The sequence below is a fragment of the Aegilops tauschii genome, chromosome 2, assembly GCF_002575655.3.
Source record: "Aegilops tauschii subsp. strangulata cultivar AL8/78 chromosome 2, Aet v6.0, whole genome shotgun sequence".
Lineage (NCBI taxonomy): Eukaryota > Viridiplantae > Streptophyta > Magnoliopsida > Poales > Poaceae > Aegilops > Aegilops tauschii.
Genome location: NC_053036.3, coordinates 26,554,992 through 26,581,758, shown reverse-complemented (window position 1 = coordinate 26,581,758; position 26,767 = coordinate 26,554,992). Strand labels below are relative to the sequence as shown.

The 26,767-nt window shown below is 47.1% G+C and overlaps 1 pseudogene; it reads right to left on the bottom strand.

Moving 5' to 3' along the window:
* On the bottom strand, nucleotides 1-26,510 carry LOC141040660 (uncharacterized; annotated as a pseudogene).
* Between the last annotated feature and the right edge of the window lie 257 nt (nucleotides 26,511-26,767).

Below are 26,767 nucleotides of genomic sequence, written 5' to 3'. Positions count from 1 at the left end.
CTAAGATTGGCTGAGGGCCTCCATTTCTGAAAAGGGGTCCTCACATGAAAAATCACATCCTATTCTAAAGCTCCACGCATCACCTCCTTCAGGACCTGTGCTCTCAAGGACCAGCACTTGGTTGCACCTATTCACCTCAGAAGCTCGCCGCACCATGGAAGATGCTGCAGCTGTCAAAAATGGTGTGAAGCTGGGGTTCGCCATTATTACCACTGCGGTCTCCAGCATCGTTGTGCTCTTGAAGAACAATCTGAGGAAGGCAACCTCGCCTTCATCCCCACGGAATTCACGGAAACACATCATTTTGATGCACGACATGGCACTTTCAACGGGACCTTCCCTGAACTTGAGCTGACCAGTTGATTCTTTTCCAGACTGCAAAAGTTGATTAAATCGGTCAGCAGTTGGAAAAGTTGGAATGAAGAAAGCCTCAAGATATGTCCTTGAACACATACTGTGCAGTATATGTATGCATAACCAAACACATATTTGGGAGAAATGACAAGGTAGACTAGTAGAAGAGAGAAAACAACTGAGCTCTTGTATACGCTAGCGGGCTATGCAGCCTCCCATGATTCTCATTCACAGATAAAACATAAAAAAGTAAGGCTGCATATTCTAGTGTAAAGCAGAAGTCTTATACATGTGCATCTTTTGCCAAATAGTCCATCCGTTCCTAAATGTAAGTCTTTTGAGAGATTTCACTATAAACTACATACGGATGTATATAGACATATTTTAGAGTATAGATTCACTAATTTTGCTTTGTATGTAGTCCGTGGGAAATCTCTAAAAAGACTTATATTTAGGAACGGAGGGAGTAGTATTTTCATTTACAAATGTGAGCCATGACAATAGTAAGCCTGGTACAATACAGTTAGTGTAGTAGCGTAAATATGGTACTGTGGTATTACTACATGGACCTTAAAAAACAGTAGGCAGCGATGTATACCATACTAGGTGCAGGTTTAACCAGTCCGAAACAAGAACTGCATGGACTGGCGACATCCATGGTATGGGTACTAGCAAGGTGGACACAATGAAAAACCAAAATCAAGTCAGAATATCTAGACGCACCAGAAATGAAGAAGTACAAAGTAATAGAACTGAAAATAGGCTTAATGAACTGTGGAACAAGATTTTGTTAAGAATTTCGTAATAAGCAGATCAACATGTAACCGCAAGAACTTTTAAGCTGCGACTGGTCAATAGTGTCATTAATAATTGCTCAAGTATGTCTAGCCATATAGCTGATGGCATCCCTGCCTTACTCATGCCCTAATTACTGAAAGTCGCTTGGACAACTACATGCAGGATTCACTTTTCATAGCAGAAACAGAAAGACCATAAAGAGCTCTGGTGATAATTAAATTGACAGATCTATATAAATCAGTCAGAGAACAATCAGCTAGAAAGAAATCTGATGAGATTGTAATGCAACGGAAACATGAATTAGCTCAGATACGTTGGTCCATAGTCACTACTGAAATTTTCACGTACGCCGGGTGTAATGCTCTTCGCCGAGTGCTAAAATACGGACACTCGGCAAACCCAGCTTCACGGCAAACTGCCATCTTTGCCGTCACTGCCTTACGGCAAAGAGACACCGCATGGCAAACCCTGCAGACGCCGAGAGGCGCTCACGGCAAAGAGGAGCCACGTGGCATGCCCGTCCACAACAGACGGCTCCGTCAGTTACTGCGTACTTTACCGAGAGCCGCAGTACGACACTCGGCAAAGCATATGCAACATCATATTTTCTTTTTCTGTGTGTGTTCTTTCTAACTGACATGTGGTCCCACTGGTCACATTTATCAGTAAAAGTTTCAAATAACTTGCTAAATATTTTTGAAAAAAAATGACTGATATCTTTGCCGAGAGCAGCTCTCGGCAATCCTCCTGACCAGTAGGACAGCGTGGCCCTCATGTCAGCTGACAGTTTACATGTCTTTGCCGAGAGCTAGTCTCGGCAATGCTCGCCTTCTTTTCCGAGAGCTGCTCTCGGAGAAGTTGTGGCACAACAGTAGGTCTCCCAGACGACCATGTTTCCGAGAGGAGCTCTCGGTAGTATATCGTTTTCCGAGTGTTGCTCTCGGAAATCTTTCCCATCCATTCTGCTGTTTAACCTATTTCTTTTCTGATCCCTGCAGATAAAAACAAGTACATGGCAGAAGTATCATATATAGGCATAATTTGATCTAGTCCACACATATATAGGCATAATTTGATCACATATAGGCATAATTTGATCTAGTCCACATATATATGCATAATTAGGGATAGTCCACATATTGTCACACACAAGTCGAATGTATTATCCTAGTAGACGTCACACACAAGTCACAAATTCATACATATTGTCACTACTTGCAAAACACGTGCACGTCACAATAGAAGTACACTTGTTCATATATATAGATCATCTTGAGGAGGAGAGGCCATCAGGTTAACATTCCGGAAGAGGAGGAGGGGCATCACTTGCACTGCTTCGAGATTGCATAAGAACCTATAAGAGTAGAGTCACGTGAGAGTGGTTCGTCCCTATGTAATGAATCTTCTACTCTAGTTTAGATAATGTTCTACCTGTAGTTGATCCTCAAGCAGCTTCAACCTCTTGTTCGTGTCTTCCCGTTCCTTTTCTCTGGACTCCTGCTCAGCCTGCCGACTTTGCTCATATACGTCATTAAATCCTCTAACATGGCATTACGCTCATATACGTTGGAACGGTGCTATTTCGAGGCATGGACATAAATGAAAGGTTAGGATGCTAACCTTGAGACGCGCTATCTCACGTGATGCGGCGGTTGGGCGACTCCGTATGGACGGAGTTGAGCTGGTACTCGACGCGCGTATCTCGTGCAGCTTGCGATGCGAGGAGGTGGCGATCGCCCCGTTGCAAAGGAGGTGGCGGCCATGGCCCTTCCCTTGGCCAACAATGATGAGAAGCTCAGGATCAAGGGGCTTGGACGTAGGTTCGGCTTCCTGCCCATGCACCTCCTGGAAGACCTCTTTGAAGGTCCCCCACTTCTCCTGTGCCGACTCGCTGCAGAACTCGGCGCCATCCTTCCCCTTGTGGCCTTCTTTCCAGGCTTCCAGGATGTGGACCCGGCGACCAACCTTCGCCTCCTGCAAAATTAACCATCAAGTTTAATGAACCAAGATGCACCGTGCGAAAAAGTTAACATCTTAATCCACATACCATGTGTTGCTTGAGAGCGGTTAGGTTCCAGCTCCCCTGGACATGAGTTGGGCCTGTCATTTTGGATCGATTGTTTCCCTTCTCCACATGTTGCGCCTGCCATGCTGGGTCACACCACATGTCAACCAGGGCCTCCCAACAATTGTCTTTCATCCAGGGTTCCTTCACCTAGTCAGACAAAATCGAATAATTGAGGAACAAGAGGGATGAATCAAAGTACTAGCAACCGATGTAGTCACTTACCACTGACAGGTATTCTTCTTGCGACATGTTGGTCTGGCAAGCAGTCTTCCTTGTCATCTTCTCTCCCTTCTCATCGAGCGGCCGACACTGCATCACGGCTTTGTACCGCAGCGTGTGCTTGAGGTCAAAGAGTATCTTTCGGGCAGATTTCACGATGCCGTTGATCGCCTTCTGCTGCTCACCATACACGCAAGAAAATGTTTCCTACAAGAAAGCATATGGCATCTTCTCACCATCCACGCAAGCAAGGATTTGGATATGGAAAAATGCAGTGGTCGGAGCGAAGATACTTACAAAAAAAGCATTGATGACCCGAGTGGCCATGGTGACATCATGCTCATCCTTGTTGTGTAGGTAATGCTCCCAGGTTAAACGTGGCGACGACGGATCGTCATCACCCGGCTTGGACAATCCAAGGAAGTGCTTCCTCAAGAGGGAGACGATGAAGTGGTTCGGCGGGCGTGCCCCCTTAGGTTGTGTCGAGATAAATGCCCACTGACTCCATGATATAAAAGACAAGCATATGTGAGTGTCAAAGTTGTGGCATCCAAAATATGATGCAAATGAAATGCTTGCTTACCCCTTTCCTGTCGGGAAAATGACAGGACGGTTGCTGGCATCAGTTGGTTCCGGGACCTTCCCCGGACCACGCCCGGATTTCTTCCTCTTGGAAGTGTTGCTCGAGGTATACCCCGAGCCGTCCGAGGTCTCCATGTCGCCCGACTCGGTAGCGAGCGGATCTGGTGCATCTAAGTCCACTCCAACATCGCCATCCGATGATGACGATGCCTCGGTTGTGGCCTGATGGGAGGTGGACGACTCGGTCCTACCACTCGGGACTCTCTGGTACTTACTAGCAGTGCTCCCATCAGAATCTAAAAAACAAAATATATATGGTTACTCTCAGTTCCAACGCAAAATTTTCCTAATCTAAGTGTCATATCATATATGGCAAAAAATAACACAAATAGCTCAATCAAGTCTCAGATATATAGTTTCATTTACTAATGCCATAGCACTGACAAGGAAACAAGCACAAGTATATAGTTTCATTGATCTACTCAAGTATTTATCTAAAAAAACACAAGCATAGAGGTGTTGATCCTTCACAAGATGTCGAATTCTTCAGAGAAGGTGTCGATCTCTTCAGGTATGTTCAGAGACAGGAAGTTCAGACAACTAGTGTACTGACGCATAGTCTGACCAAAATTTGAGCGCTCATTCGGCAAAAACAAAGCCTCCACAGCCTTATCCCAACGCCAAACCACTTACCGACGACAAGCATTAGTTCAGAGACAAGAAGTTTAGAGAACTAGTTTCAACTGAAACTAAATACTTCGAGCACTCATTCGGTTTAACCGAAACTAAATCAGTCAAACATAGGAGGCAAAACGAAAGCATCCACAACCTTATTCTCCATGGCAAATCACTTACCGACGACAAGCATACGCAGTGCTGAATCTGTTCTATATATATTGGCAGTAGCACATTACTAGTATTTACAATGATCATCAGTCGTAAAATTAAACCAGAACAATAGCAACTAAACTCTTATTACTCGTTTAGTTAAACTAAAAGTCAAACAAACACTCTAGTCATTACTCCAAACTTCCAAACTTCAATACTACTCTAGGCATTACTAAACAGGACCATCTTCATCTACTACTTTTAATCACATTTGTGCATAGTTCCTACATTTGTGCAAAATATCCTACTCTAGGCATAGAATCTGATACTAACCTGAGGGCATCTCCAGCTGCTGCCGCGCTACCGGAGGAGCTCCGCTGCGGCGGCCGTCCTTGGGCCGCATCGAAGAACCGCCGCGCCAGCTGCCGGCCATGAAGCTTGGGGGCGGTGATTGCAGTTGGGGGCGGTGGAGGAGGGGGTGGCGGTGGCCGCAGTGGGGAGCGGTGGAGGAGGGGTGGCGGCCGCAGTTTGTGGCGGTGGAGGGCGGTGGAGGAGGGGGTGGCGGTGGCCGCAGTTGTGGGCGGTGGAGGAGGGGGTGGCGGTGGCCGCAATTGGGAGCTTTTGAGGAGGGGTGGCGGCCGCAGTTGGTGGAGGTGGCGATTTCGGCGTCGGCGGCGGCGGTGGCGTAGTGAACGGAGAAGGAGAAGAATGAACAGAGAAAGAAAGGGGAACGGTTAAGATCTAGGTTAGATTCTTTACCGAGAGCGCCTCTCGGAAGGTGGCCATTACCGAGAGCCGATAATAGACCCTCGATAACCACTGCTCTAATTTTTTTGCCTTCTCTTTTGTTTTGTTCCACTATCTTTTTTGTATCTCATATTTCATATGTTTTTACGACCAAAGTTTGGAAATTCCATGACTTTTGATGAATTTTTTCGATAAAAGACTTTTGATGCACTCATATATATATATATATATATATATATATATATATATATATATATATATATATATATATGCTTTTTGGGTTAGATTTGTTCACAACTCAACTTTAAAGAGTGTAAAGTAAAAACATGAGAAGAAGCAGTTGTTGACCGTGGCCTACCCCCTCTCTCGGTGCCGGTCAACTTTCTAGACCGGCACCGAGAGAGAACTTTAAAGAGTGTAAAGTAAAAAAACATGAGAAGAGGCAGTTGTTGACCGTGGCCTACCCCCTCTCTCGGTGCCGGCCAACTTCCTAGAACGGCACCGAGAGAGAACTTTAAAGAGTGTAAAGTAAAAAACATGAGAAGAAGCAGTTGTTGACCATGGCCTATCCCCTCTCTCGGCGCCGGTCAACTTTCTAGACCGGCACCGAGAGAGAACTTTAAAGAGTATAAAGCAATAAACGTGAGAAGAAGCAGTTGTTGACCGTGGCCTACCCCCTCTCTCGGTGCCGGTCAACTTCCTAGACCGCAGGGGCCACCGGATAGCCCATGCATATACATGCGATGGCCTCCTTTGAGAGCACAAGAAGTTCGAGGCCAACGGAGCAACAGGACGCGCATTTCCTGCACAAACCGGACACATTCCCTCTCGAAACCCATAGACTATCTCGAAGAACGGGCCTAGACTTGGTCTGTCATCTCGCGATGACATGAACTAACACAGAGAAGCAGTTATTCACCGTGGACTACACCCTCTCGGTGCCGAACAACGCCCTAGACCGCCAGGGCCACCGGATGGGTGCTCGATATAGAGACCACCCGAGGGGGGAGGGCACCCCTACATGCGTGTGGCCCATGCATATACATGCAGGGGTGGTGTGCTATTTGAATAAGCAACGCACGTCTTTGACGTGGCACGTGCCTCACAAACCACACACACGGGCGGGAACATCGAGGACCGGCTGCGTCCGTCCCCGAGACAGAGTCTTCGGTGGGTGATCCCCTGACAGAATGAGCCTAGACTTGGTCTGTCATCTCGCGATGACATGCGCTAACACGGAGAAGCAGTTATTCACCGTGGACTACACCCTCTCGGTGCCGAACAACGCCCTAGACCGGCGGGACCACCGGATGGGTGCTCGATATATAGACCGCCCGGGGGGAGGGAGGGCACCCCTACATGCGTGTGGCCCATGCATATGCATGCAGGGGTGGTGTGCTATTTGAATAAGCAACGCACGTCCTTGACGTGGCACGTGCCTCACAAACCACACACACGGGCGGGAACGTCGAGGACCGGTTGCGTTCGTCCCCGAGACAGAGTCTTCGGTGGGTGATCCCGTGACAGAACGGGCCTAGACTTGGTCTGTCATCTCGCGATGACATGCACTAACATGAAGAAGCAGTTATTCCCCGTGGCCTACCCCCTCTAGGTGCCGAACAACGCCCTAGACCGTCGGGGCCACCGGAGGGGTGCCGGTCTCTAGAACCGGGTGAGGCCCATCTGAAGAAGAAAACACAAGACGGTAATTATGATGTGCTAAGGTTGTTTGCCAACCATGGAAGAAAACAACAAAAAAAGTATAATACATATTATCGAGAATGCACTAGAAGGAAAGAGATCTAGGTTAGATTCTTTACTGAGAGCGCCTCTCGGAAAAGGTGGCCATTACCGAGAGCCGATAATCGACCCTCGGTAACCACTGCTCTAATTTTTTTCCTTCTCTTTTTGTTTTTGTTTTGCACTATCTTTTTTGTATCTAATATTTCATATGTTTTTACGACCAAAGTTTGGAAATTCCATGACTTTTGATGAATTTTTTCGATAAAAGACTTTGAATGCACTCATAGATGTGTGTATATATATATATGCTTTTTGGGCTAGATTTGTTCACAACTCAACTTTAAAGAGTGTAAAGTAAAAAACATGAGAATAAGTAGTTGTTGACCGTGGCCTACTCCCTCTCTCGGTGCCGGTCAACTTTCTAGATCGGCACCGAGAGAGAACATTAAAGAGTGTAAAGTAAAAAAACATGAGAAGAGGCAGTTGTTGACCGTGGCCTACCCCCTCTCTCGGTGTCGTCCAACTTCCTAGAACGGCACCGAGAGAGAACTTTAAAGAGTGTAAAGTAAAAAAACATGAGAAGAAGCTGTTGTTGACCATGGCCTACCCCCTCTCTCGGTGGCGGTCAACTTTCTAGACCGGCAGTGAGAGAGAACTTTGAAGAGTGTAAAGTAATAAACATGAGAAGAAGCTGTTGTTGACCGTGGCCTACCCCCTCTCTCAGTGCCGATCAACTTCCTAGACCGCATGGGCCACTGGATAGCCCATGCATATACATGCGATGGCCTCCTTTGAGAGCACAAGAAATTTCGAGGCCAACGGAGCAACAGGACCCGCACTTCCTGCACAAACCGGACACATTCCCTCTCGATACCCATAGACTATCTCGAAGAACGGGCCTAGACCTGGTATGTCATCTTGCGATGACATGCACTAACACAGAGAAGCAGTTATTCACCGCGGACTACACCCTCTCGGTGCCGAACAACGCCCTAGACCGCCGGGGCCACCAGATGGGTGCTCGATATAGAGACCGCCCAAGGGGGGGAGGGCACCCCTACATGCGGGTGGCCCATGCATATGCATGCATGGGTGGTGTGCTATTTGAATAAGCAACGCACGTCCTTGACATGGCACGTGCCTCACAAACCACACACACGGGCGGGAACGTCGAGGACCGGCTGCGTTCGTCCCCGAGACAGAGTCTTCGGTGGGTGATCCCGTGACAGAACGGGCCTAGACTTGGTCTGTCATCTCGCGATGACATGCACTAACACGAAGAAGCAGTTATTCCCCGTGGCCTACCCCCTCTAGGTAACGAACAACGCCCTAGACCGTCGAGGCCACCGCTACCTCTTGAGCACTGCGTTGGTTTTCCCTTGAAGAGGAAAGGGTGATGCAGTAAAGTAGTGTAAGTATTTCCCTCAGTTTTTGAGAACCAAGGTATCAATCCAGTAGGAGACCACGCTTGAGTCCCGCGCACCTACACAAACAAATAAGAACCTCGCAACCAACGCGATAAAGGGGTTGTCAATCCCTTCACGGTCACTTACGAGAGTGAGAGCTGATAGATATGATAAGATAATATTTTTGGTATTTCTATAACAAAGAGGAATAAAGATGCAAAGTAAAATAAACGACAGTAGAAATAGCTAAGTGTTGGAAGATTAATATGATGGAAAATAGACCCGGGGGCCATAGGTTTCACTAGTGGCTTCTCTCAAGAGCATAAGTATTACGGTGGGTGAACAAGTTACTGTCGAGCAATTGATAGAATTGAGCATAGTTATGAGAATATCTAGGTATGATCATGTATATAGGCATCACGTCTGTGACAAGTAGACCGAAACGATTCTGCATCTACTACTATTACTCCACACATCGACCGCTATCCAGCATGCATCTAGAGTATTAAGTTCATAAGAATAGAGTAACGCTTTAAGCAAGATGACATGATGTAGAGGGATAAACTCATGCAATATGATATAAACACCATCTTTTTATCCTCGATGGCAACAATACACTACGTTTCTTGCTGCCCCTGCTGTCACTGGGAAAGGACACTGCAAGATTGAACCCAAAGCTAAGCACTTCTCCCATTGCAAGAAAGATCAATCTAGTAGGCCAAGCCAAACTGATAATTCGAAGAGACTTGCAAAGATAACCAATCATACATAAAAGAATGCAGAGAAGATTCACATATTGTTCATAGATAAACTTGATCATAAACCCACAATTCATCGGTCTCGACAAACACACCGCAAAGAAGATTACATCGAATAGATCTCCAAGAGAATCAAGGAGAACTTTGTATTGAGATCCAAAGAGAGAGAAGAAGCCATCTAGCTAATAACTATGGACCCGAAGGTCTGAGGTAAACTACTCACACATCATCGGAGAGGCTACGGTGTTGATGTAGAAGCCCTCCGTGATCAATGCCCCCTCCGGCGGAGCGCCGGAAAAGGCCCCAAGATGGGATATCACGGGTACAGAAGGTTGCGGCGGTGGAATTAGGTTTTCGTGGATGCCCCTAATGGTTTGGGGGTACGTAGGTATATGTAGGAGGAAGAAGTACGTCGGTGGAGCAACGTGGGCCCCACGAGGATGGAGGGCACGCTTGGGGGGTAGGCGCGCCCCCTGCCTCGTGTTCTCCTCGTTGATTTCTTTACATGGACTCCAAGTCCTCTGGATCATGTTTGTTCCGAAAATCACATTTCCGAAGGTTTCATTCCGTTTGGACTCCGTTTGATATTCTTTTTCTGCGAAACACTGAAATAGGCAAAAAAAGCAACAATTTGGGTTGGGCCTTCTGTTAATAGGTTAGTCCCAAAAATAATATAAAAGTGTATAATAAATCCCATTAAACATCCAAAATAGAATATAATATAGCATGGAACAATCAAAAATTATAGATACGTTGGAGACGTATCAAGCATCCCCAAGCTTAATTCCTGCTCATCCTCGAGTAGGTAAATGATAAAAATAGAATTTTTGATGTGGAATTCTACTTAGCATAATTTCAATGTAGTTCTTCTTATTGTGGCACGAATGTTCAGATTCGATATGATTCAAGATAAAAGTTTAATGTTGACATAAAAACAATAATACTTCAAGCATGCTAACCTAGCAATTATGTCTTATCAAAATAACATAGCCAAAGCAAGTTATCCCTACAAAATCATATAGTTTGGCTATGCTCCATCTTCACCACACAAAATATTCATATCATGTACAACCCCGGTTTTAGCCAAGCAATTGGTTCATACTTTTTAACGCGCCTCAGCCTTTTCAACTTTTATGCAATACATGAGCGCAAGCCATGGATATAGCACTATGGTGGAATAAGGTATAATGATAGGGGTTATGTGGGAAGACAAAAAAAAGGAAAGGAAAGTCTCACATCAACGAGGCTAATCAACGGGCTATGGAGATGCCCATCAATTGATGTCAATGCAAGGAGTAGGGATTGCCATGCAACGGATGCACTATAGCTATAAGTGTATGAAAGCTCAAACAAAAGAAACTAAGTGGGTGTGCATCCAACTTGCTTGCTCCTTAAGACCTCGGGCATTTGAGGAAGCCCATCATTTGAATATACAAGCCAAGTTCTATAATGAAATTTCCCACTAGTATATGAAAGTGACAAAATGAGAGACTCTATATCATGAAGATCATGGTGCTACTTTGAAGCACAAGTGTGGTAAAAGGATAGTAACATTGTCCCTTCTCTCTTTTTCTCTCATTTTTTTATTTGGGCCTTTTCTTTTTTCATGGCCTCTATTTTTTCGCGATGACATGCACTAACACGAAGAAGCAGTTATTCCCCGTGGCCTACCCCCTCTAGGTGCCGAACAACGCCCTAGACCGTCGGGGCCACCGGAGGGGTGCCGGTCTCTAGAACCGGGCGAGGCCCATCTGAAGAAGAAAACACAAGACGGTAATTATGATGTGCTAAGGTTGTTTGCCAAGCATGGAAGAAAACAACAAAAAAAGTATAATACATATTATCGAGAATGCACAAGAAGGAAAGAGATCTAGGTTAGATTCTTTACCGAGAGCGCCTCTCAGAAAAGGTGGCCATTACCGAGAGCCGGTAATCGACCCTCGGTAACCACTACTCTAATTTTTCCCTTCTCTTTTTGTTTTTGTTTTGCACTATCTTTTTTGTATCTCATATTTCATATGTTTTTACGACCAAAGTTTGGAAATTCCATGACTTTTGATGAATTTTTTCAATAAAAGACTTTTGATGCACTCATATATATATATATATATATATATATATATATATATATATATATATATATATATATATATGCCTTTGGGTTAGATTTGTTCACAACTCAACTTTAAAGAGTGTAAAGTAAAAAACATGAGAAGAAGCAGTTGTTGACCGTGGCCTTCGGAGCCGGTCAACTTTCTAGACCAGCACCGAGAGAGAACTTTAAAGAGTATAAAGTAAAAAACATGAGAAAGGCAGTTGTTGACCGTGGCCTACCCCCTCTCTCGGTGCCGGCCAACTTCCTAGAAAGGCACCGAGAGAGAACTTTAAAGAGTGTAAAGTAAAAAACATGAGAAGAAGCAGTTGTTGACCGTGGCCTACCCCCTCTCTCGGTGCCAGCCAACTTTCTAGACCGGCTCCGAGAGAGAACTTTAAAGATTATTAGTAATAAACATGAGAAGAAGCAGTTGTTGACCGTGACCTACCCCCTCTCTCGGTGCCGGTCAACTTCCTAGACCGCAGGGGCCACCGGTTAGCCCATGCATATACATGCGATGGCCTCCTTTGAGAGCACAAGAAGTTTCGAGGCCAACGGAGCAACAGGACACGCACTTCCTGCAGAAACCAGACACTTTCCCTCTCGATACCCATAGACTATCTCAAAGAATGGGCCTAGACTTGGTCTGTCATCTCGCGATGACATGCACTAACATGGAGAAGCAGTTATTCACCGTGGACTACACCCTCTCGGTGCCAAACAATGCCCTAGACCGCCGGGGCCACCAGATGGGTGCTCGATATAGAGACCGCCCGAGGGGGGGAGGGCACCCCTACATGCATGTGTCCCATGCATACGCATGCTGGGGTGGTGTGCTATTTGAATAAGCAACGCACGTCCTTGACGTGGCACGTGCCTCACAAACCACACACACGGGCGGGAACGTTGAGGACCGGCTGCGTTTGCCCCCGAGACAGAGTCTTCGGTGGGTGATCCCGTGACAGAACGAGCCTAGACTTGGAGTGTCATCTCGCGATGACATGCACTAACACGGAGAAGCAGTTATTCACCGTGGACTACACCCTCTCGGTGCCGAACAACGCCCTAGACCGTCGGGGCCACCGGATGGGTGCTCGATATAGAGACCACCCGAGGGGGGAGGGCACCCCTACATGCGTGTGGCCCATGCATATGCATGCAGGGGTGGTGTGCGATTTGAATATGCAACGCACGTCCTTGACGTGGCACGTGCCTCACAAACCACACACACGGGCGGGAACGTCGAGGACCGGCTGCTTCGTCCCCGAGACAGTCTTCGGTGGGTGATCCCGTGACAGAACGGGCCTAGACTTGGTCTGTCATCTCGCGATGACATGCACTAACACGAAGAAGTAGGTATTCCCGTGGCCTACCCCCTCTAGGTGCCGAACAACGCCCTAGACCGTCGGGGCCACCGGAGGGGTGCCGGTCTCTAGAACCGGGCGAGGCCCATCTCTAGAAGAAAATACAAGACGATAATTATGATGTGCTAAGGTTGTTTTCCAAGCATGGAAGAAAACAACAAAAAAAGTATAATACATATTATCGAGAATGCACAAGAAGGAAAGAGATCTAGGTTAGATTCTTTACCGAGAGACCTCTCGGAAAAGGTGGCCATTACCGAGAGCCAATAATCTACCCTCGATAACCACAACTCTACGGAGAGTCCTCTCGGCATAACTGCAACAGCCAAGTGCCTTCAGCTCCCAGCGCATGCCTCCTTGCCGAGTATTGCCCTCGGTAATGTTTTGTTCCCAGTTCTGTTCATACTGTTTTTTGCTCGAGTCCGTGCAGCAAAAATATTTATACAATACTCAAACTTGCATTTCAAGTCACACAGGTTAACAACAAACTCACATAAGCATTAATCCATAAATAGTTCACACAAGCTTCATTTCAAATCACAAAGTAGCTCTTTAGTACAAGTGCTTACTTACTAATTAAACAACAAAGTGGTCTACATGCATGCACCTTATGATAAAAAGCAATACCACAATTCACTACTAGGAAAAGGGCTATAGATGGAATGGCCACTAATGGCGCACCAGACATGTGGTGCGCCATTGCTATAGCAGTGGCGCACCATGTGCTGGTGCGCCATTAGTGTGAAAGACACTAATGGCGCACCGGACAAACGGTGCGCCATTAGTAACAATTTTTTTTCCAAACATACTAATGGCGCACCACGGCACAGTGCGCCATTACTAATTCTAACTAGTAATGGCGCACTAGGCACATAGTGCGCCACTACTATATTTTTTTATTTTTTTATTTTTTTGCAAAACTACTAATGGCGCACCAGGGAACAGTGCGCCATTACTAGCGATCCCCCTCCATCTCGATCGCTATCCCACCTCGCCAGATCCGGTCCCCCTCGCCGCCGAGCACGCCCCGCACCCTCTACCCTGCTCCACCGGGCGCCGCCGCCGACCCCCCGCACCCTCCCCCGCTCCACCGCCGCCGACGACCCACCGCACCCTTCCCTGCTCCACCGCCGCCGACGACCCACCGCACCCTCCCCCGCTCCACCCCCGCCGACGACCCACCGCACCCTAGCTCCCCTGCTCCACCGCCGCCGATGACCCACCACACCCTCCCCGGCCCGCTCCACCGCCGCCGACGACCCCCTGCACCCTCTCCGGCCATCTCTGTAGGAGATATGCCCTAGAGGCAATAATAAATGTTATTGATTATCTTCCTGTTCATAATTATGTTTATGTTCCATGCTATAACTGTTGTGGTTCCCGAGCCCGTATATCCATAAAGGCTCTGGGGAGAACCCATATGCACGTGTGGAATAATAAACGGTAAAATGTATTCCTAGTCGTGCCTCTAAGACTAGCTCAAGTGTTGCATGATGATTATGTTTTCCCAATCATGGGCATCTCTAGGCCAAGCAACTTTGAGGGCACAATGTCAGGAAGGACATTTGTGTTGAATCGACCCGAATTGATGTTATGCTATGAGATACATTCGTCACAAGTTAATGGTTTATAACACAGAGATAGTTAATGTTTGCATAATTCCTTAGACCATGAGAGTATCGAGTTTCTTCATGCTTGCTTCATGAACTTTGGGGTTTGTTAAACGTCATCCGTAACTGGATGGCTATTACGGCGGCTTACGGGTTCATGGGAAAGTATGTTAAGTAACTTGATAGCTCGAGATTGGGATTTGCTCCTCCGATGATGGAGAGATATACTCGGGCCCACTCGGTGTTACGGTGTCCATCATCGTCTGGCCAGACACTTTGTGATTTGATCACGGGGATGCCGGAACACGAAACGAGAAAAGAGAACAAAACCGGTAACGAGGTAACTTGCATAGTGGACAAAGTGTTGGCCCACGGGGATGCAATAAATCTCACCTCAGGTGTTTGTGATATATCGTGAAGCAACAGGAATAGCTCACCTCAACTGGAGGTTCACTCGAATATTCATTCGTGTGGGTATAGGGGTCAATATGGGTGTCCACGGCTCCGATGTTGATCATTGATCGGAAGGGGTTCCAAGTCATGTCTATACTTCACCGAACCTATAGGGTCACACGCTTAAGGGTCATCTATCTGCTGAATACTAGACAGGGAGTCTGAGAGAAAATCATCGAAAAAGGTTCGGACACCGAAAAGTTTCGGACAGCAGAATCGTACCGCAGAGAGAGGTCACCGGATGAGTTTCGGTGAAACCGAAAAAGTTGTTTCGGGGTATGCCATTAAGTCAAAATGGTTTCGGCACATGCCTGATAATTCTTGGAGGGTGCCAGAATCATTCTGGAAACTTTTTGGAATTTTTAGAAATAAAAACCGAAAATGTTTCGGAGCTGCCGGTACCGCTTTGGCTGTTTTTCGCAGATGAAATTCACTAATATGAAATTGTTTCAGAACGAATCCAAAATCATTTTAGTGGGTACTGGAATTATTCTAAGACCCACAGAAATATTTTCGGATTTAGTGGACGCGAAAAATTGTCTTCATGAATAGTGAAAACGCATTCTTGTTTGCTTTTCGTAGATGAAAATCACTAAACCGAAATTGTTTCGGAACGCGTTGAAAATTATTTTAGTGGGTACTGGAAATGTTCTGAGCCCACATAAATATTTTCAATTCGAACGGACGCTGAAATATGTCGTGATGAATAGTGAAAGTGCTTTTTGCTTGGCTTCTTGGAGAAGCCACCTTGAGGGCCGTTTTGGTATTTCCCCCCTTGGCTTCTTGGAGAAGCCACCCTTGGGCTTGGCCTATAAATAGGGGTGGAGGGGGCTGCCTAAAGGATCATCCCTTCTCACATACATGCCATTGCAATGATCTGGCTTCTTCTCTCCCTCCCAGCGAAATAGCTTCGTAGAGCCGAAAGGCTGTCTGGGTTCCGGCAGGAACTAGTTCTGGACGGCGAAGCCCTGCTGGATAGCTGACACCGTATGTGTCCAACTCTGTAGAGAGGTCGTAGTTTCGATCTTAGTGCCCTGAGGGGCTGTTCGAGAGTGCCTCCCGAAGGGCTGTCCAAGTGACGGTCCGAGTTCTATGGGTCCTCCCGGAGGGCTGTCCGAGTGACCGTTCGAGTTTCGAAGGTCCTCCCGAAGGGCTGTCCGTGACACCGTCCGCGGGACTGTCCGACCGCCTCCCGGAGGGCTGTCCGTATGGCGGATGTGGGTATACATCCTCGCGGTTGGGAGGTTGTAAATCCTAGCTGCGGGGATCTGCACCGCCGATCGTCATCGACTCTACTTCCCGCTGCGCTACGAGTCGGTAACGAAAAAGATCAAACCTTGTATGCAGTCTCCATAGTGGTCCTGGGCTGGTGCGTAGGTCAGAAATTTTTTGTTTTGTGCTACGTTACCCTACATGCTCCACCGTCACAAATGAATGCTATAGCTAATTCCTCCCTCTCCCTCGCCAGTTCCCCCTGTAGCTAATTCCTTCCTCTCCCTCGCCAGTTCCCCTTCATCCCTCTCCCTCGCGCCAGTTCCTCTCCATCCGCTCCCAATCCGCGCCCCCGCCGCCTCCCTCTCCCCATCCTCCCCTCCGACCCCACCCCACTATCGTCGGAGCAGCGCCGCAGGGCCGACACCAACCTCGCCCTCGCCCGCGCGCGCCGCAACCTCCGCCTCGCATTCAACGGCTACACATTCTACACCGAGGACAAGGACATGAAGAGCGATGGTTATCAGAACTCCGGGGTAACGATAGAATCCTACACCGGTAACGACAAGGACAGAGCACCCCCCGCACCCCCCGACGACCCACCGCACCCTCCCCCGCTCCATCGCCGCCGAGCACCCCCCGCACCCTGTTTTTATAAAAAAATATTACTGTTATGATTTAAACAAGTTTGAACATATTTAAACACAAATAAATATCAAACAACATTTTAAATGCATAAAAACAAAAATTGGGGAGCCTGGGAATCGAACCCAGGACATCCTAGTGTGTGTGCTGCGTGCTAACCAGTCGGGCTAGTGGGCGTGTTCTGATGGAGATAGGGTTAGGTGGAAATATAACCTGAGCAGTCGGGCTAGTAATTTCTAATGGCGCACCAGGGTGAGGTGCGCCATTGCTATCGTCGTACTTATGGCGCACTTGGGGGAGGTGCGCCATTAGATAGACATCCCGCACTCCACCTATTCCCTCGCACTGTGGCCTCCCTCCCTCCCTCGCCAGATCCCCCACTAGACCCCAACCGTACGCCGCCGCCCCCTTGCTCCGGCCCCTCCGTCCGCCGCGCCTGCACGCCGTCGGCGACGCCGCCGCCGCTGTGGTCTTGCGCTGCCCCGACGCCGCCGCCCCGACCCCCGCGGGACTCCACCCCCGCCGCCCCCGCGCCCCCCGAACGAGATCGGCCGAGCGCTCCTCTCCTCTCCTCCTCCCTCCGACGAGCGAGGGCCTCCTCCGGCCCCTGCAGCAGCCGACGAGCGAAGGCCTCCTCCTCCTCCGACGTGCCCACACCCCACCTACCCCTGCCGTCCTCCGCCACCCGGCGACCAGTCGCGCCCGCCCAGGTACCCCTCCTCCTTCCTCCTTCCTCCCTCTCCACCCTTCCTCCCCATTCCCTCCCTCAGTAGCTAGCAAAAAAACATACATGAACACCTAAAAAAATCTGTATGCAACACCTAAAAAAAAATCTGATTTTGAGTTAAACATAAATAAACTTGCTAAGGGGTGATGAATGTACATATTTGTATGCAACACATAGGGATTAAACAAGTACGTTTAGGTGACCGACAGCCAATTAGCATCACCAGGCACAACACCTGCTGTGTTCCAGTTATTTAGGGAAAGAACCCTGTTGTGTTCAATAGGTGCAAGCAAACACCAACAGACCAATCATTAGTAAGAAGTGAGTGACTTGTAGGTTTATTAACTAAAATACTGCATAAGGCTAGGTATGCAGGGCTATTTGATATTAATAACACCAATAGTAGCGCGTTGATGCCGATGGTGCTCAGTTATCAGATGTATAGATGTACCAACTAGACTGTATATATCCATACTCAGCACATGCATCAACATAGCCCATTGGAAGAAGGGAAGCAGAACCTTTAGCATTACTAAATTGTAATTTCTGAACAAATTAAATGATAACCTTATTTAAATTCTGGAATTTAAAGAAAGAGGCAATGAAATTCTCCTAGTTGAGAAGATGGTCATCTTGTAGGGCACTGAATTGACCCATGCTCAAGCTCAAAATAGCTTAGCAGTTTAAAAAACAAGGTACTAGAAATTCAGTAGATTGCAAGGAATAGAAACTTCCAGGCAAGAGGTCAAGTCACCACTTGATCTTGGCACCAACCAGATCAGGCAATTAGCTACTATATTAAAAAACTACTAAGAATTTGTGAATGAGATCACAAGATTTATTCTGCTGTATTAAAAAACTACTAAGAATTTGTGAATGAAATTGTCCACCCTTCCTCCCCATTCCCTCCCTCCCTCCCCTCGACCGTGGTACACAATCTGTGCGTGCAAGTGCAATCTCTGGAGCCCTTTCGAGTATGGTCATAGAATAGTTCCATTATAAGAGTGCTATTATAAGAGTACAATATGCTAATGATACCCTTTTATTGTTGGAAAATGATGCTGGAATTGCTCTGAATCTGAAATGGATTCTAACCTGTTTTGAACAAATTGCTGGGATGACAATTAACTATCATAAGTGTACTCTTATCCCCATTAACTTGACAGTTAATGATCTCACTCCATTTGTGGACATTTTCCAATGCATAGTTGGGGATTTCCCTGTTAAGTATTTTAGGAATTCCTTTGCATTTTGACAAGATTGGCAGAGAAGATCTGCTAGCTTTTATTGATAAAATTTTAGCCAAAATAGCTAGATGGAGAGGCAGACTTCTTTCTTATTTGGAAAAAATTACCCCAATTAGGTCCTGCCTAGCTAGCATGAATCTAAAGGGACCTGCTCTTATAAATCTCTATATGTTCTAGTGAATTTTAGGGGGGTGCAACCTTTGTATCTTCCTGTAGTATGGAGTATTAAATTGCCCCCTAGGGTATAAGGTTCGATTTGGATGTTCTCCCAGAACAAAATCATGACTTGTGACAATCTAAGGAAAAGGGGGATGGCAAAACCCCTAGAGTGTGTTTATTGCAAAGAGATACAAACTGTATATCATTTATTTTTTGAATGTATTGTAGCTAGTAAAATCTGTGAAGATGTTGAAATGCTTTTCTAGGTGCCAATCGTTAACTTTGAATCTATTGCTAAGTTGTGGCTTTGCAATAAAAGATACATTCACTTGAATGCAGTGTGCTTTTTTCTTTTCCAAAGGAAAAGAAAATGTGGTGTATAACAAATGTATTATTTGGTGGAAATTGAGATATCATATTAATCTTTGACAAATTGGCTTTGAACAAATAATCTTAAATCCATGCATACCTACACAATTCATCTATTTGCAATGTGATGTTGTAAGGGTACTAATTGGTCTCTTCTGCTGCTTATCAGAGATGGGGGGAAGCAGCCACCGCCGCTCTGCCTCACCGGAGTATGAGTTGGATGCTTTCGAGTTCTTCAGTGTCATATTTGGGACTTCAGTATCATCCACGAGGCAGGTATATAAAACGAGAGATCTCCCCTTCACCCATCTCATTATGATAACTCTGTTGTTTGCTACATCACTCCTTGTCCCAAATTGCAGAGGCTGCCTGACACTTTTATGAACATGCTGGGTGAAGATCCGCCAGATAATGTGAAGCTCCGACAGGCCGGCAGCGGGGTTCGCAGGCTGTGGGACGTGGAGTTGGTGATCGAGGAGGGCCACATGTACCTGTGCCGTGGCTGGGAGAAGTTCTACAGTGCCTACGACCTGCGGACCGGGTACTTTCTTCTCTTCAGGTACGACGATGATGCCACAATGCTCATCGTGAAGGTTTTCAACACGACTATGTGTCGCATGCGCTACGCTGACGACGAAGATGCCAGTGCGTTCTGCCTCTTCTTATTCCTCTACATTTGGCTTTGTCTCACATCGATTGTTAACGGCCATTGTTGCATTTGGACAGGCAATGGGAGCAGCAGTAGCGACACTGGCTACAGCCAAAGCAGCAGCGGTTATGGCTGTAGCAAAAGAAACAGTGATTCTGGCTTTAGCGAAACCAGCAGCGATTCTGGCAGCAGCAAAGACAGCAAGAAGGATGATCCGGACTGGAGTGGGGGAGAAGAGGAGCAGAGTGGGGATGAGGAGCTGCAGGATGACGATGGGCATCAGGCTGAGGATGACCTAGCGCTGGTGGTGGCTGACCAAGGGCAAGAGATGGTGGTGGCTGACCATGGGCAAGAGATGGTGGTGGCTGACCATGGGCAAGAGATGGTGGTGGCTGAGGATGACCTAGCGATGGTCGTGCCCGTCCTGCCTGAAGGTGGCCTCGCGATGGTGGTGGTGCCTGACAATGACCATGCACCGGTGGTGGCGCCGGCGATCCCACAGCTGGGCGACATGACCACGCCAATTGTGGTAGAAGACTACATCCCACAGCTGCCTCGCCGCTCTTGGCGCATCAGGCTGAGGAAGGAGAAGGAGAAGAACAATGAGAACTGAACTATGTGAAACTTTTGTAATATGGTGTTGGATGGATAACGGTGTTGGATGAACAATGTGAAACATTTGTAATATGTAACGATGGAACTATGTGTTGGCTATGTATGTATATATGATGAAACTTGTGTGTTGGATATGATTGTTATATGGATGCTTGTTGTATATATATGTGTTGGATATCTCATATGTCAAATAGTGACCTGAGACTAAGAAAAAACGAATTTAAAAAAAATGTTACTAATGGCGCACTTCCATCTGGTGCGCCATTAGTATACCAGTTACTAATGGCGCACCTGTGGGATACTAATGGCGCCATTAGTATACCAGATACTAATGGCGCACCTGTGGTGCGCCATTACTAAAATATTCTAGTGGCGTGGTGCTAGTGGCGCACCAGTAGTGCGCCACTAGTAGGCAAAACTGGTGCACCACTAGTAAGCCTTTTTCTAGTAGTGATTATGACAAACTGAAATAGAATTATGAAGTTCTTCAATCCACTGAACCAGCTAAGCCGTGTCTGGCTTGCACCATTGCGTAATTTAGTTTTTATCTTTTGCTTAAGCAAATACTAATTGTAATGATACTCTGTCGTCTCTCTGTTGTTGAATGATTCATGGGAGTTTCCTTCATAACGAAGTATGTGTTCATTGTATTCCGACAATGAATCGTAGACTCCTGGACACCGTCCTCTGTACACCACATACCACTTCATCTACAAAAGAACAAGAAGTAATGCACATCATACATAATCAACATAAGCATTCATCACTCATACAATCAAAAGCATCGCAAGTGGCCATCCAAGTCCATATCAGCAGGTACTTAAGGATACAACTAAATCAACGTCAAACTATCTAGGTGACTACTCCAAGGTGTAGTTGGTGAAACCAGTGATCGTCGAGTCAGAGCACGTGGGGGCATCCCCCAAAGTGGAGGACCAAGCGTCATTGGGAATGATGGTCGGTGGACTCAATGGCTCCTTACGAGGTGGAGCCTTGCACTCCTTAGCTTGGGGATTTTTCTTGGCCAGATCCACAAAAAACTTCATTATGATCAGCTGTGGGTTCTTCTCAAGCAGTTCCTCCAAGCAGTCCTCGGAGCTCTTCTCCATGTCCGTGGAGTCGACCCTAATGGAAGCTTCGCCGTTGGAGGAAGCCATAGCCAAAAAATGATCGATGCCAACACCTTTCATCACACAATGGAAAATAACATAAGAATCAAACATGAAAGATATAACATGAAGAGCTCATGTAGATCGACCGCCATCATCAAAAGTCGATTTTCTTCCTCCAAGAACAACACTCAATGACACTCTCTCACGTATATACGGTGGACACTCTCGCTGGTGATGGTATATATGGTGGACACTCTCTCACAGGTATTTCAACTTTCGGTGATGGTTGAGCTGGGTGAGCCCCTCGTGCGTTATCAAGATATAACATGAGGAGGAGCTCACGCAGATCACCGTCATCGTTCAAAAGTTGATTTTTCTTCCTCCAAAAACAACTCTCATCAACACTCTCTCACGTATCTCATCGGTCACATCCACACATAGCATCCATGCATACAACATTATCAACAATTATCAACATTTTTTCTCACTAGTGGCAAAAGGGCAATTTGTCCCGGTTCATAAGGCCCATCTGTCCCGGTTGGGGAACCGGGACTAAAGGGTCGTTCCTAATGCCTAGGCCTTTAGTCCCGGTTCTTATACTAACCGGGATAGATGGGCCTCCACGTGGCCGCTGCGGCGAACCCAGGCAGGAGGCCCTTTATTCCCGGTTGGTGGCACCAACCGGGACCAATAGGCATGCACGCGTCAGCTATTCAGGGGCTAGGGTTTTTGTTTTTTTATGAAAGGGGGGTGGATTTGGGGGTTTTGTATGGTTAATTAAGGTGTTTCATATATTGTGTTAGGTAGCTAATTAATTAATAGAGAGAAGTGTCCTCTCTTATCTCCGTGCTTGGTCGACGCTACGTACTATACGTATAGAGAGGCCCTGGACACGCTAGCTAGTAAGAAAATGAAGGAAACCATTAATTACAGAAGTTCGTCATGCATACCGAGAGAAGTGATCGACCTCTCCTTCTCCGAGAGATTGGTCGAACAACAAGTTTTCGTATTATCTATCCGAGGCTACTGGCTACATACATATACAATATGTAAGATCTTTTACAATCCCCTAGCATTTGAACTCAACTTCCACATGGTATTCTCCGGCTTTATTGATGACGTGGTCAAGAAAGAATCCCGCCAATTCCTCTTGAATTGCTTTCATGCGATCTTGTGGTAGGAGTACATTCTGCATCGGCCACGTCTAATTTGAAGAAGGGGGTTAATACATGTATATGAATGAAACTCAACAGAAATGATGGTGTAATAAAATGAAATTGTGAATATTATTGCTTACGCACTTCATATTGCCTTTTAGAGTAGCCCCGCTTATTTTTGCAAGTCGCGTTGTAGATGAACTCGCACACGTAGTATCCACAGTAATCATTCCCTTGTTACTGCCACAAGCACTTTACGAGAAATAGAGGTCAATCAAACTGATAATGAAGCATTATAAATGGCATTGATGAAAGTAGCTAGAATCAACGGGAGATGCGCGCAACTAGCTAGCTAGTAGTACTTACTTTCGGGTATGTATATCGCAGCTCCTTCGGCAGTCCCGGAGATTCTGCGGTGAAGTGTTTCCAAACCCTGCAAGACAAAGAAAATAATTATTACTTGAGATATCAGGAAATGAACAAAAAGTTGCCAATATGGTGCGATAATGATCGATTGAACTTACTTGCTGAGAATTTTAGTCATGTCCGCATAGGTCTCGGGATCTTTTCGTCTCGAGGCTAAGACGGTTACTAGTCCCCGCTCAAGCTTAATCTCAAGGAAAATATAGTGGAAGCTGCGCACACATGCATAACTCATCAATTACATTACTATAACCTCGCTCGAGTAATAAGGGAAACCGAATATGCACACGACAGTAACACTCACTTGAAGTTGTAAGGAAACAGTATTAAATCTTTGTTTTGATTTATTAACAATGATTTGAGCAAGTTGGCCTCGGCATCTTCGGCGTTCTTTTTAACCTGAAATTCATCTATGAGATTTGTGTTAATGAACCCAATATCATACATTTATGCTTTTCTGCACTCGACGATCTTCAATCTGCATAATATAATGAGGGTAATTATAAATACATGTAATGAAACAGCTGAGCTATATATAGAGACTTAATGACAGAAGTAGTACTTACAGACAGTAGCAAGTGACCGTTAATTTATCGACGGCCTTTTGATTGAAGAACTGGAAGAACTCCTCAAATGGAACATGCAACAGATCAATTCCAACGAGGTCGTGCTCCTCTTTAACTCTCAGATACAAAGTATTCGTCCCCCAGACTCTCTACAAGTTTTCATGTACCAATTATGGAATCTTCGCATCATCGTTGTTAGAGATTTTTCATCTTGGACGAGAGGCTTCCCGTACTCGTATCTGTGTTCGTCACCTCCAAGAAATCATAATGTACATCGTCGGGCAGGTAATCTCCAAGATTGCTATAACCGGGCATCATCCCCGGAGCATTAGCGACGATGTCGCTAGACACATTGAGCGGGGGGCACGATCGGTTCGCTTGTTCGCCGAGCTGGGCAATTTTTTTCCCAGCTGCTCGTCGTTTTTTTAACCTTTGATCACTTACAGTACTTCCCGACCGCTCCGCTCTCAGTAACGCGCTCATAGTTTGTTTTCGGCAGAGACTTTGGTGGTTTCCTCAGGGCATCGATAGTGCACTTTGCTTTCACCGCATCTACCTTCTCCTCCGGAGGTGGATGTCTCTCTACTTTCGCCCCTTCAGAGAAGTCCTTCACTTCTTTTTGCACGATCTTCTTGTTTTCTTCCATGGTCATCTCGTACGGTAACTTCTCTAGAGGCTTGAGAGGTGGACCGTATCTCTATTGCCTCCCGCCTCTGGAAATACTGCTAGACGCCGGAGCAGACGGAGCGGCTGCAACTGTCTTCTTTCGTGCTTGCTTACGAGGCGGAGGAGAAGGACTACGACGCGCCGGAGCAGCCGGGGCGGCGGCGGGTCTCTTCCGCCCTTGCTGGCGAGGCGGAGAAGGAGGAGGCTGGTGGCTGCTCGGGCGCGCTGGCGCAGGCGGAGAAGGAGGCGGAGTGCCGCCACGCGCCGGAGAAGGAGGCTGAGTGCCCTGTTCGTCACTCGCCGGAGGAGGAGGCGGTGGAAGAGGCGGAGTGCCCTGACTCGCCGGAGGAGGAGGAGGAGGCGGAGGCATCCAGTTCGGAAGGTTGATGAGCTCCTTCCGCCATAGGCATGGAGTCTTTAGACAAGAACCCAGCCGAGTCTCCCCGTCACCCGTAGGGTGGTCAAGCTGGAGGTCCTCAAATACTTCTGTGATTTCATCCACCATCGCCCTAGCATATCCTTCTAGAATCGGCCGGCAGTGAAAAGTTGCGCCAGGTTCAGGAGGTGCAACAGAGCCAACAGGCGCCTTGACTTTCAATTCCATCCACTGCGTCGTAAGGTGGCAATGCTGAGACTCTGTGATAGCATCTACGGGGTAGCTAGCAGGAGCCGTGAAGACAGGCTCCTGAAGCAGCTCCGTGGAAGCCACGCTGCTTCTCCGCTGAGATGGCAGGGTAGCTTTGGGTGTAGCTTCGGCAGGTCGCGTGCTGCGAACTGCCTCTCGTTCCTCTAGCGCTTGTACCCTTGCGTGCAGCGTCTGTAGTTGGGTCAACTCCTTTTTCTTCTTCCTCTCCCGGCGTTTGTAACCGCCTGCGTCGGGAAATCCAGCCTTCCACGAAAGGGAGCCTGGCGTGCCTCGTGTCCGTCCGGGGTGCTCAGGATTCCCGAGGGCCTCTGTGAGCTTGTCGTTCTCTCTATCCGGAACGAACGTCCCTTGTTGCGCCTTTTCGATATACTCCTGAAGCTTCTCGATGGGTGTGTTCAGCTACTCGTCGGTCCAAACGCACTTCCCTGTTACAGGGTCCAATTTTCCCCCAACCCCGAAGAACCAAGTCCTGCAACGGTCTGCCAGCGTCGCGTCTCTGGTTCGATCCCTTTATCAATGAGGTCATTCTCAGCCTTGTCCCACAACGGCCGGGCTTTCAAGTAGCCACCTGACCCCGTGCGATGGTGATGCTTCTTCTTTGCAGCATTTTTCTTGTTTGTCGCTGACATCTTCGCTGCTCTCTCAGATTTCTTTTTGGTGACAAATTCAGGCCACTGATCTTTGATCTTCTCAAATCGGCCGATGAATTCTGGAGTCTTGTCTTGGTCGACAAACGATGATTTCAGCTCATTCTTCCACCTCCTGAATAGCTCAGCCATCTTCTTAAGAGCATAAGCCTTGATCTTTGGCTTTTTAACTGGATTCTCCGGATCCTCCTCTGGCCGGAAGGTGAAATTTTCCTGCAGCGCGGCCCAAAGATCAGCTTTCTGCCTATCGCTGACATAAGACACCCGAGAGTCTTTGTCCTTAGGCTTCATTCATTGCTCGATGCTGATCGGGATCATGTCCCTCACTATAACCCCGCACTGAGCATTAAATTTTTGCTTGGTCCGGAGGGGTTCAATCGGTTGGCCAGCGCGATCAATTTCGATGATCGTGTACCTTTCATCCGTGCGCAACTTTCTCTTCGGGCCTTGTCTCGTTACCGAAGTGTTGCTTGATCCGGAGGGCTAGAAAATAAGAAAAAGAAGAGAGTTAATATGTGTACATACCAAAAACAATTAATACATCAATTAGCTATAGTCAGCACATGCTTAATTAATTAATATATATACCTGGCCGGACTCCGTTCGGTCACCGGAGCCGTCATCACGGTGTCCTTCCCCCTCCATTCGGTCACCGGAGCCGTCATCACGGTGTCCTTCCCCCTCCATTTGGTCACCGGAGCCGTCATCACGGTGTCCTTACTCCTCCATTGTTTGATCATCATCGTAGCCTGCTTCTTCATCTTGTCTTTCCAGACCATCGGTGCATGTGTCGTTGAGAAAAGACAAGATGGCATCACTTCCGTGTGCGATTATCTCCCCCAACACCGCTTCTTTTGCTTCGTCTCGGGGTTGCGGATCCATAGTTTCTGTAAATATTTACA